At 40.9% G+C, this 13,583-nt stretch overlaps 1 protein-coding gene across 3 annotated transcripts in view; it reads left to right on the top strand.

Annotated features, from left to right (window-relative positions):
* The window catches only part of PLCG2 (phospholipase C gamma 2), a 208,206-nt gene that overhangs the window by 117,795 nt on the left and 76,828 nt on the right, over window positions 1–13,583 (top strand). The gene's annotated exons all lie outside the window — the stretch shown is intronic.

The raw sequence follows: 13,583 nt of genomic DNA, 5'->3' as shown, positions 1-13,583 counted from the left end.
TTAAAAATTGAAGTATAGTTGGTGTACAATATTATATGAGTTACGGGTGTACAATATGGTGATTCACAATTTTTAAAGGTTATACTCCATTTATAGTTATTATAGAATATGGGTTATAGCCCCTGTGTTGTACAATATATGCTTGTAGCTTATTTTATATGTAGTAGTTTGTACCTCTTAATCCCCTACCCCTATACTGCCCCTCCTCCCTTCCCTCTCCCTACTGGTAACCACTAATTTGTTCTCTATATCTGTGAGTCTGTTTCTTTTTTTGTTATATTCACTAGTTTGTTGTATTTTTTAGATTCCGCGTGTAAGTGATATCATATAGTATTTGTCTTTCTCTGTCTGACTTATTTCACTTAGCATGATACCCTCCAAGTCCATCCGTGTTGTTGCAAATGGCAATTATTTCATTCTTGTTTATGGCTGAGTAGTATTCCACTGTGTGTGTGTGTGTATGTATATATATCTGTGTATCTATCAATCACATCTTCTTTATCCATTCATTTGCTGATGGACAGTTAGGTTGCTTCTGTATCTTGACAGTTATTCATCATGCTGCTATGAACATTGGGGTGCATGTGTCTTTTCGAATTAGTGCTTTTGTTTCTTTCAGATATATACCCAGGAGTGGACATGCTGGGTCGTATGGTAACTCTATTTTTAGTTTTCTGAGAAACCTCCGTACTGTTTTCCACAGTGGCTGCATCAGTTTATGTTCCCATCAACAGTGTAGGAGGGTTTCCTTTTCTCCACACCCTCCCCAGCGTTTGTTATTTGTGTTCTTTTTGATGATGGCCACTCTGATGAGTCTGAGGTGCTATCTCATTGTGGTTTGGATTTACATTTCCCTGATGATTAGTGATGTTGAGCATCTTTTCTTGTGCCTTTCGGCCATCTGCATGGGTGAGATGATTCTTGAGCAAATGATCGAATGATGTTTTTGTTTCCCCTGTGTTTCAAAGTCCGGCATGTTCCTAAGAGACCCGTGAGAAGTGTTCTGTCTCCCTTCTAGTCAAGGAAATATCAAGTGGGAATGGCAGTGACATCATATTTTCATCTATTAGATTGGCAAAAGTTTTTTTTTTTTAATTAATTAATTAATTAATTTATTTATTTATTTATTTTTTTAAAATAAATTTATTTATTTTATTTATTTATTTTTGGCTGTGTTGGGTCTTCGTTGCTGTGTGCGGGCTTTCTCTAGTTGCGGCGAGCGGGGGCTACTCTTCATTGCGGTGCGCAGGCTTCTCATTGCGGTGGCTTCTCTTATTGTGGAGCACGGGCTCTAGGCGCATGGGCTTCAGTAGTTGTGGCACTTGGGCTCAGTAGTTGTGGCTCACAGGCTCTAGAGCGCAGGCTCAGTAGTTGTGGCGCACGAGCTTAGTTGCTCTGCGGCATGTGGGATCTTCCTGGACCAGGGCTCGAACCCGTGTCCCCTGCATTGGCAGGCGGATTCTTAACCACTGCGCCACCAGGGAAGCCCTATTTATTTATTTATTTATGGCTGTGTTGGGTCTTCGTTTCTGTGCGAGGGCTCTCTCCAGCTGCAGCAAGCGGGGGCCACTCTTCATCGCGGTGCGCGGGCCTCTCACCGTCGTGGCCTCTCCTGTTGCGGAGCACAGGCTCCAGACGCGCAGGCTCAGCAATTGTGGCTCACGGGTCCATTTGCTCCGCGTCATGTGGGATCTTCCCAGACCAGGGCTCGAACCCGTGTCCCCTGCATCGGCAGGCAGACTCTCAACCACTGCGCCACCAGGGAAGCCCTGGCAAAAGTTTTAAATGTGATAGAGCTATGGGGACAGTGTGGGGAAATGGTGCTCTCATACCTTCGTGGTGGGAGTATGAGTGGCCGTCAGTCTGATTGGAATTTAGTCTGAGCCTATTAAAGTAAAAAAAGTTCAACTAACTCTATCATCTTGTTCTGGAAGGAAATTTACCATATTATTAATAGTAACTATCTCTGGGTTGAGGGATTTTTGTGTGTTGTTCTTTTTATACTTTTATTCCTTATTAATGAGAATATGCTTTTTGATTAAGATAATATGCTATTGGGACTTCCCTGGGGGCACAGTGGTTAAGAACCTGCCTGCCAATGCAGGGGACACAGGTTCGAGCCCTGATCCGGGAAGACCCCACATGCCACGGAGCAACTAAGCCCGTGCGCCACAACTACTGAGCCTGTGTTCTGGAGCCCGCGAGCCACAACTACTGAGCCCGCGTGCCACAACTACTGAAGCCCGCGCGCCTAGAGCCCGTGCTCTGCAACAAGAGAAGACACAGCAGTGAGAAGCCTGCACACCGCAATAAAGAGTAGCCCCCGCTCGCCGCAACTAGAGGAAGCCCGCGCACAGCAACGAAGACCCAACGCAGCCAAAAATAAATTTAAATAAATAAATTTATTTAAAAAAAGATAATATGCTATTTTAAAATTAAATTAAGATGTGCATACGTTTTGACCTGACAGTGGCATTTTGGGGGCTCTGTTTTAGAGAAATGAAAGCACTGAGACCTAAGAGTGTATCACTAGATTGTTTATTGCAGCATTACTTACGCCGGCAAAATACTTGGGAGCCATCTGAATGCCTCAGTAGAGCAAAAGCTGGGTAAGCTATGGTCCATCCATACTATGCGACACTGTGCAGCTGATTAAGAAGCCTGAGTCCGTTGTGTTTCTGTCCATCTGGAGGGATGTTCATGGTATTTTGTGAGGAAAACCAGCTGCAGATTCATGCAAGGAGCTAGGTCTGATTTTTTGGTAACAAACAGTACTCCTCCTATATATGTTTGTGAGTGTTTTTATGAACAAGGAGAAGGTATGGAAGAGTACACACACCTCACATTTAATGTTTTTTTTTAATAGATTACTGTGGTTTATTTTATTTATTTTTGGCTGCATTGGGTCTTCATTGCTGCACACGGGCTTTCTTTAGTTGCAGCGAGCGGGCCTGCTCTTCATTGTGGTGCGCAGGCTTCCCGTTGCAGTGGCTTCTCTTGTTGCGGAGCATGGGCGGAGCATGGGTTCCAGGCATGTGGGCTCAGTAGCTGTGGCTTGCGGGCTCTAGAGCACAGGCTCAGTAGTTGTCATGCACGGGTTTAGTTGCTCCGCGGCGTGTGGGATCTTCCCGGACTAGGGCTCGAACCCGTGCCCCCTGCATTGGCAGGCAGATTCTTTTTTTTTTTTTTTTTTTTAAAGGATTTTCTTATTTATTTATTTATTTATTTATTTTTGGCTGTGTTGGGTCTTCGGTTCGTGCGAGGGCTTTCTCCAGTTGCGGCAAGCGGGGGCCACTCTTCATCGCGGTGCGGGGACCGCTCTTCATCGCGGTGCGCGGGCCTTTCTCTATCGCGGCCCCTCCCGTCGCGGGGCACAGGCTCCAGACGCGCAGGCTCAGCAACTGTGGCTCACGGGCCCAGCCGCTCCGCGGCATGTGGGATCTTCCCAGACCAGGGCTCGAACCCGTGTCCCCTGCATTAGCAGGCAGATTCCCAACCACTGCGCCACCAGGGAAGCCCGGCAGGCAGATTCTTAACCACTGCGCCACCAGGGAAGTCCCTCACATTTGCTGTTGATTTTGTGTATGTCCTGGAGGGATTTGGAACGATGCTCAGGAGAGATAATTAAATTTGTCTTTGCACCACTCCGTTTTCAACTTGTTCCAAGTAGCACATTACTTTTGCAATAAAAAAAAAAAAAAGTCCCATAAAGCATAAGGCTTAAAAAGGGAGGCTTTCAGTTCAATGCAGGGAGCACCTGGTGCCTGGTGGGTGGTTACTGCTGTTACTGTTGGAAAAGGGCTTTGCAGGGCGCCCAGGTGGGTCCAGAGCAGAGCTACGAGGGAGCAGAGAGTGGGTAGGACTTGCAGCAAGACGGATCTGCTTTCTTCGGCTGTGTGATCTTGGGTCAGCCACTGACCACTCCCAGCCTCGGTCTTCTCATCCGTGCAATCGGGGCTATGATTCCTGCCCCACCGGGCTCTGGGGAGGACTGACGAGGGATTGGAGGTCAGGAGTGCAGGCATTTTAAAGTGATGAGTGTGCAAGTCAGTTATCAGTTGCCTTCTGCCTGCAGGCTGGCCGCAGGGTGAGGCCTCTTGATAGGTGAGCACTGGCCTTGGGACTTCGGATGTATCTGAGGTAGAGAAATGGGAGAAGCATTTCTTGTCTGCCTAGATTGGGGAAAAATACATTATTTCATAGAGTAAAAGATTCAGTTGCAGTGTGTTCACTTTTCCACACAAATGATAATTAGTTCTTGTTTTGCCAAATAGAGTAGAAAGATCGTAGGCTTTGGGAGTTGAAAGACCTGGATTCCAGCCCCAACTTGACCTCTAACTGACCAAGTGATTTTGGGGAAAGCCATCTTTTCCCCCGTCACTCAGCCTCCTCTGTAAAATGAAGGTATTAAATCAGGTCATTGGTTATACAATTTTAAAGTTATTTAACCCCGCTCCCCTTTTTTATACGAAACCTTAATTAAGAAAACTCTGCTGCATAAAAGCGGATCAAAACACTTTTTACGTTAAAAGCTATAACTTTCATTTATAATCAATTCTTGGGAGCAATGAAAATGTTGTGATGATAGTATATAAATGAAATCCAGAATAATGACAATTGCTGTCTTAGGCAGTTGACCAGGACTGAGAAAAACTTGATTCACTCAAGATAAGTAGTTGCAAAAAACAGGTTTTATAATCGTTTGTCTAGAAATTTCGAGATACTGTCTCATCAGGCAGAGAGCAGGCGAAGCTTGGGAATAAGGTTCCCATAAAAGCTGTTGCATCGAGAGCAACAGTCAGCTCTACCCACCACCAGAGCCTCCCATCAAGCCTCTTAGATAGCCTCAACCACCAGAGGGCAGACAACAGAAGCAAGAAAAACTACAATCCTGCAGCCTGTGGACCAAAAACCACAGTTACAGAAAGACAGAGAAGATGAAAAGGCAGAGGGCTATGTACCAGATGAAGGAACAAGAAAAAACCCCAGAAAAACAACTAAATGAAGTGGAGATAGGCAACCTTCCAGAAAAAGAATTCAGAATAATGATAGTGAAGATGATCCAGGACCTCGGAATAAGAATGGAGGCAAAGATTGAGAAGATGCAAGAAATGATTAACAAAGACCTAGAAGAATTAAAGAACAAACAAACAGAGATGACCAATACAATAACTGAAATGAAAACTACACTAGAAGGAATCAATAGCAGAATAACTGAGGCAGAAGAACGGATAAGTGACCTGGAAGACAGAATGGTGGAATTCACTGCTGCGGAACAGACTAAAGAAAAAAGAATAAAAAGAAATGAAGACAGCCTAAGAGACCTCTGGGACAACATTAAACGCAACAACATTCGCATTATAGGGGTCCCAGAAGGAGAAGAGAGAGAGAAAGGACCAGAGAAAATATTTGAAGAGATTATAATCGAAAACTTCCCTAACATGGGAAAGGAAATAGCCACCCAAGTCCAGGAAGCGCAGAGAGTCCCATACAGAATAAACCCAAGGAGAAACACGCCGAGACACATAGTAATCAAAGTGGCAAAAATTAAAGACAAAGAAAAATTATTGAAAGCAGCAAGGGAAAAACGACAAATAACATACAAGGGAACCCCCATAAGGTTAACAGCTGATTTCTCAGCAGAAACTCTGCAAGCCAGAAGGGAGTGGCATGAAATACTTAAAGTGATGAAAGGGAAGAACCTACAACCAAGATTACTCTACCCAGCAAGGATCTCATTTAGATTTGATGGAGAAATCAAAAGCTTTACAGACAAGCAAAAGCTAAGAGAATTCAGCACCACCAAACCAGCTCTACAACAAATGCTAAAGGAACTTCTCTAAGTGGGAAACACAAGAGAAGAAAAGGACCTACAAAAACAAACCCAAAACAATTAAGAAAATGGTCATAGGAACATACATATCGATAATTACCTTAAACGTGAATGGATTAAATGCCCCAACCAAAAGACATAGACTGGCTGAATGGATACAAAAACAAGACCCATATATATGCTGTCTACAAGAGACCCACTTCAGACCTAGGGACACATACAGACTGAAAGTGAGGGGATGGAAAAAGATATTCCATGCAAATGGAAATCAAAAGAAAGCTGGAGTAGCTATACTCATATCAGATAAAATAGACTTTAAAATAAAGAATGTTACAAGAGACAAGGAAGGACACTACATAATGATCCAGGGATCAATCCAAGAAGAAGATATAACAATTATAAATATATATGCACCCAACATAGGAGCACCTCAATACATAAGGCAACTGCTAACAGCTATAAAAGAGGAAATCGACAGTAACACAATAATAGTGGGGGACTTTAACACCTCACTTACACCAATGGACAGATCATCCAAAATGAAAATAAATAAGGAAACAGAAGCTTTAAATGACACAATAGACCAGATAGATTTAATTGATATATATAGGACATTCCATCCAAAAACGGCAGATTACACGTTCTTCTCAAGTGCACACGGAACATTCTCCAGGATAGATCACATCTTGGGTCACAAATCAAGCCTCAGTAAATTTAAGAAAATTGAAATCATATCAAGCATCTTTTCTGACCACAACGCTATGAGATTAGAAATGAATTACAGGGAAAAAAACGTAAAAAAGACAAACACATGGAGGCTAAACAATACGTTACTAAATAACCAAGAGATCACTGAAGAAATCAAACAGGAAATAAAAAAATACCTAGAGACAAATGACAATGAAAACACGACGACCCAAAACCTATGGGATGCAGCAAAAGCGGTTCTAAGAGGGAAGTTTATAGCTATACAAGCCTACCTAAAGAAACAAGAAAAATCTCAAGTAAACAATCTAACTTTACACCTAAAGAAACTAGAGAAAGAAGAACAAACAAAACCCAAAGTTAGCAGAAGGAAAGAAATCATGAAGATCAGAGCAGAAATAAATGAAATAGAAACAAAGAAAACAATAGCAAAGATCAATAAAACTAAAAGTTGGTTCTTTGAGAAGATAAACAAAATTGATAAGCCATTAGCCAGACTCATCAAGAAAAAGAGGGAGAGGACTCAAATCAATAAAATCAGAAATGAAAAAGGAGAAGTTACAACAGACACCGCAGAAATACAAAACATCCTAAGAGACTACTACAAGCAACTTTATGCCAATAAAATGGACAACCTGGAAGAAATGGACAAATTCTTAGAAAGGTATAACCTTCCAAGACTGAACCAGGAAGAAACAGAAAATATCAACAGACCAATCACAAGTAATGAAATTGAAACTGTGATTAAAAATCTTCCAACAAACAAAAGTCCAGGACCAGATGGCTTCACAGGTGAATTCTATCAAACATTTAGAGAAGAGCTAACACCCATCCTTCTCAAACTCTTCCAAAAAATTGCAGAGGAAGGAACTCTCCCAAACTCATTCTATGAGACCACCATCACCCTGATACCAAAACCAGACAAAGACACTACAAAAAAAGAAAATTACAGACCAATATCACTGATGAATATAGATGCAAAAATCCTCAACAAAATACTAGCAAACAGAATCCAACAACACATTAAAAGGATCATACACCACGATCAAGTGGGATTTATCCCAGGGATGCAAGGATTCTTCAATATACGCAAATCAATCAATGTGATACACCATATTAACAAATTGAAGAATAAAAACCATATGATCATCTCAATAGATGCAGAAAAAGCTTTTGACAAAATTCAACACCCATTTATGATAAAAACTCTCCAGAAAGTGGGCATAGAGGGAACCTACCTCAACATAATAAAGGCCATATATGACAAACCCACAGCAAACATCATTCTCAATGGTGAAAAACTGAAAGCATTTCCTCTAAGATCAGGAACGAGACAAGGATGTCCACTCTCACCACTATTATTCAACATAGTTCTGGAAGTCCTAGCCACGGCAATCAGAGAAGAAAAAGAAATAAAAGGAATACAAATTGGAAAAGAAGAAGTAAAACTGTCACTGTTTGCGGATGACATGATACTATACATAGAGAATCCTAAAACTGCCACCAGAAAACTGCTAGAGCTAATTAATGAATATGGTAAAGTTGCAGGTTACAAAATTAATGCACAGAAATCTCTTGCATTCCTATACACTAATGATGAAAAATCTGAAAGAGAAATTATGGAAACACTCCCATTTACCATTGCAACAAAAAAAATAAAATACCTAGGAATAAACCTACCTAGGGAGACAAAAGACCTGTATGCAGAAAACTATAAGACACTGATGAAAGAAATTAAAGATGATACCAACAGATGGAGAGATATACCATGTTCTTGGATTGGAAGAATCAACATTGTGAAAATGAGTATACTACCCAAAGCAATCTACAGATTCAATGCAATCCCTATCAAATTACCAATGGCATTTTTTACGGAGCTAGAACAAATCATCTTAAAATTTGTATGGAGACACAAAAGACCCCGAATAGCCAAAGCAGTCTTGAGGCAAAAAAATGGAGCTGGAGGAATCAGACTCCCTGACTTCAGACTATACTACAAAGCTACAGTAATCAAGACAATATGGTACTGGCACAAAAACAGAAACATAGATCAATGGAACAAGATAGAAAGCCCAGAGATTAACCCACGCACCTATGGTCAACTAATCTATGACAAAGGAGGCAAAGATATACAATGGAGAAAAGACAGTCTCTTCAATAAGTGGTGCTGGGAAAACTGGACAGCCACATGTAAAAGAATGAAATTAGAATACTCCCTAACACCATACACAAAAATAAACTCAAAATGGATTAGAGACCTAAATATAAGACTGGACACTATAAAACTCTTAGAGGAAAACATAGGAAGAACACTCTTTGACATAAATCACAGCAAGATCTTTTTCAATCCACCTCCTAGAGTAATGGAAATAAAAACAAAAATAAACAAGTGGGACCTAATGAAACTTCAAAGCTTTTGCACAGCAAAGGAAACCATAAACAAGACGAAAAGACAACCCTCAGAATGGGAGAAAATATTTGCAAATGAATCAACGGACAAAGGATTAATCTCCAAAATATATAAACAGCTCATTCAGCTCAATATCAAAGAAACAAACACCCCAATCCAAAAATGGGCAGAAGACCTAAATAGACATTTCTCCAAAGAAGACATACAGACGGCCACGAAGCACATGAAAAGATGCTCAACATCACTAATTATTAGAGAAATGCAAATCAAAACTACAATGAGGTATCACCTCACTCCTGTTAGAATGGGCATCATCAGAAAATCTACAAACAACAAATGCTGGAGAGGGTGTGGAGAAAAGGGAACCCTCTTGCACTGTTGGTGGGAATGTAAATTGATACAGCCACTATGGAGAACAATATGGAGGTTCCTTAAAAAACTAAAAATAGAATTACCATATGACCCAGCAATCCCACTACTGGGCATATACCCAGAGAAAACCGTAATTCAAAAAGACACGTGCACCCGAATGTTCATTGCAGCACTATTTACAATAGCCAGGTCATGGAAGCAACCTAAATGCCCATCAACAGACGAATGGATAAAGAAGTTGTGGTACATATATACGATGGAATATTATTCAGCCATAAAAAGGAACGAAATTGAGTCATTTGTTGAGAAGTGGATGGATCTAGAGACTGTCATACAGAGTGAAGTAAGTCAGAAAGAGAAAAACAAATATCGTATGTTAATGCATGTATGTGGAACGTAGAAAAATGGTACAGATGAGCCAGTTTGCAGGGCAGAAGTTGAGACACAGATGTAGAGAATGGACATATGGACACCAAGGGGGGAAAACTGCGATGAGGTGGGGATGGTGATGTGCTGAATTGGGCGATTGGGATTGACATGTATACACTGATGTGTATAAAACTGATGCCTAATAAGAACCTGCAGTATAAAAAAACAAACAAAACAACTAATACTAAACTTTCATTGGGTTATTTGTATGGAAATATGTTAATATAAATGTTTCAGACATTACATGAAATTTCTAAAAATCTTATATTTGTATTTGTATGGAAATATGTATGGAAATATGTTAATATAAATGTTTCAGACAGTACATGAAATTTCTAAAAATCTTATATTTGTATTTGTATGGAAATATGTATGGAAATATGTTAATATAAATGTTTCAGACATTACATGAAATTTCTAAAAATCTTATATTTGTATTTGTATGGAAATATGTATGGAAATATGTTAATATAAATGTTTCAGACATTACATGAAATTTCTAAAAATCTTATATTTGTATTTGTATGGAAATATGTATGGAAATATGTTAATATAAATGTTTCAGACAGTACATGAAATTTCTAAAAATCTTATATTTGTATTTGTATGGAAATATGTATGGAAATATGTTAATATAAATGTTTCAGACATTACATGAAATTTCTAAAAATCTTATATTTGTATTTGTATGGAAATATGTATGGAAATATGTTAATATAAATGTTTCAGACATTACATGAAATTTCTAAAAATCTTATATTTGTATTTGTATGGAAATATGTATGGAAATATGTTAATATAAATGTTTCAGACATTACATGAAATTTCTAAAAATCTTATATTTGTATTTGTATGGAAATATGTATGGAAATATGTTAATATAAATGTTTCAGACATTACAGGAAACGTCTAAAAATCTTATATGTTCTGGTATAATGTTATAAGTAATAATCCTAGTTATTACTTTAAAATGTATATCTCAGAAATAACTAATTTTCTTGTCAACTGCATTATTATGAACTTTCATCAAATCTTTAACCATGAAAAAAAAAAAAAAAAAAAAAAAAAAAAAAAAAAAAGCTGTTGCATCTGCCAATACAGGTTACCCACCACTGATGGTCTCCACCGTGATAAAATTCCACATAAGAGCACTTTTCATTGTGGTTCTTTCTGAAGCTTATGTATGTGTGTTTGAGAGGGAGAAGGAAGAGAAAGAAATTTGAGTCAGATTTCTGCAGAATCCCTGAGTCCTCCGGGGGTACCCTAGGTGGCCCAGTTTTAGGGAAAAACATCTGTACGTACCAGAGGTTACCATGGTGGCCAGAGTGCCACATTCAGCCAGCATTCGGTTGTACTTGGCCTAATGGTTTAAATGTTTTTTAAATGAATTGCCTACATTTAAAACTTGGGAGATTTCTTATTAAGATCCAGATTTTTCATTTCTCTTGGGAAAAAAAAAAAATCGAGATCTGGCTATATTTGGCAACCTCTGAGCGGAGGGAAGCATGCTTTCTCTGGTTTGCCCCAGCCCTTCCCCCAACCCCCCATCCAGCTCTCTCTGCTAATTTATGTCACCTACCCAGTCCCTAAGACCTTCTGGGTCAACAGCCTCTCCATCATTGGAGGGTATAACTGTCCAGTCTGGCCACCGCATATTTTAATTCAGTGACGTGGAATTTGAATAACAAAGCCCCAGGCTCTATAGATAGTTACTGGCCAACTTGAGAAGCCTCACTGCTCTTGTGTAGGTAAATGCTTCTCCCCTGTCAGCATATCATTTACTTACTGAGCTCCTCACTGGAAGCTCAGGGCAGAGAAAAGCATTACCTCTGTGCTGTTAGGGGCGCAGCTGGCTTTCTTGGGCTCCTTGGGGAGACGGGGCCATTCACGGTGATTGATGATACCCAGACCTAAATCCAGGGAGTGGGGTCCTGCTTATCAGTCGCTATAGGTTTCCAACTTGAAGTTGCCAATCCCTCCTTGTGTCTAACCACCCGCTTACGTTGGTGCTGTGAAGCCTCAAAGCTTCCACATGTTTGGCAGCAGCAGGAAGATAAGAAATTTAATTCCATGTGTGTCCCCCTGGGGAGGGGATATATCTCTAACTAGGCTGTCATAACAGTGTTGTGAATAAAGATCAGAGCTAACATTTCCTAAGTGTGAACTCTGTGCTGGGCGCTGTGCTATATGTCTTACATACATTTAATTCTGCTGGCAACCCTGTGGGAGAGGTACTGTTATTACCCTCATTTTGTGGATGAAGTTGCTGACACTCAGGTTACTTGCTGGAGGTCATGAGGTTAGTAAGCTGCAGAGCTAGAACTTGAGTTCTGTGCTCAGCTTCACTACCCACCCACTGATACTTCTTTTTAATTTTTTAAACTTTGGTATTAAGGGAAATTTCAAACAGAGACAAGCAGAGATAATAGTATAACAAGCCCCCAAGCACCTGGCAGCCAGTTTTCAGCAACGGTCAACATGGTCATCTTATTTCATCTATGCCCTTACCCACCTCCCTCTTCTCAGATGGTTTTGAAGCAAACCTAAGACGTTGTGTTTTTTCTTTCTTAAATATTTGAATCTAATACCCAGCTTCATCACTGCTACTTTGCTGCCTCCCCAGCAAACCTGTGAAGTACCCCCTTGGATACTGGAGGCTGGGGGTCTGGCATTTACAGGCCCTGATTATACGTGAAGATGGTTGACTAATATCACTCTTGCTGTCGGCCCAGGACTGGAGTTTCAACCCCATGGGATTAGGTGGTGGGGTTACTGTTGATTCATCTGTTGTTACCCCCTGCCGTTTCACGTGCTCTCTTCTTGGCACCCTCTAGTAGACTACTTTGGAAATGCGTTAGGGTTCTGTATTACTTATGTATCGCTTACGTATTATGTGTATGAGTTCTGTATTGCTGGCATGTACGTAACAGTATTACCGCGATGCACGTTTGCTCTCTCAGTTTCTGGGGCTCAGGCATCCAGGTGTGCCTTAGCTGGATTCTCTGCTTTGGGGTTTCACAAAAAGCTGCGTTTAAGATGTCCACTGAGGCTGTGGTCTCATCTGAGGGTCAGATGGGAAAAGGTCGGCTTCCGTGCTCACGCGGTGGTAGCAGCATTCAGTTCCTTGCAGTTGTAGGACTGAGGGCTCCAGCTTTTTGTTGGCTGCCCGCAGCTCCTAGTGGCTGCCCACGGCTTCTCCACGGATGGGGCTCCCTGCATGGCTGTCTGTTTCCTCAAAGCCAGCAAGACAGGTTCTCCAACCATATAAAAACATCCTCGTGTAATCATATGCACATAATTGTGTACATCCATCACCTCTGCAAGCTACAGGGATAAGGCAAGGGTCTGAATACCAGGAGGTGGAGATCCTGGGGCCGTCTGTCCACCATGGGTTCCCATGAACCCAAGTCTGAGTCGCTCTCCAGCAGCTCACAAATAATCAGTAATCGGCTCACAAATTATGTCCATTGCAGTTGAAAGAACAAATGCCTTCCCAGCCTTGCAAGGTGCCAGGGAACATAAACACACGCAGCCCTCTGCCTTCCCATTACTATCCCACTGGGGTCTGAATATAGGTGATTTCTGTTGCTTGTTGCCTGTTGAAGTAGAAAACAACTCTGCTATAATTTAAGGTGGCACTGATTTTCCTTTAGCGTTGCTTTTAGCTAGGAGCAACGTTAAATTTCCTGACTGTTGTGGGGTGACGGTAGCTATCCTAGATGGTTGTTGAGAAGATTAAAAGAACTGGTAGAAGAAAAAAGAACCGGAAGGTCTCAGTCACCCAGCAGAGGGTCTGGCATACAAAGCTGCCGTCAGAATGTGGTATCTACTGTC

This window comes from Balaenoptera acutorostrata, chromosome 19, assembly GCF_949987535.1.
Source record: "Balaenoptera acutorostrata chromosome 19, mBalAcu1.1, whole genome shotgun sequence".
Classification (NCBI taxonomy): domain Eukaryota; kingdom Metazoa; phylum Chordata; class Mammalia; order Artiodactyla; family Balaenopteridae; genus Balaenoptera; species Balaenoptera acutorostrata.
The sequence above is the reverse complement of the archived record's forward strand: the minus strand, read 5'-3'. Positions and strand labels throughout refer to the sequence as shown.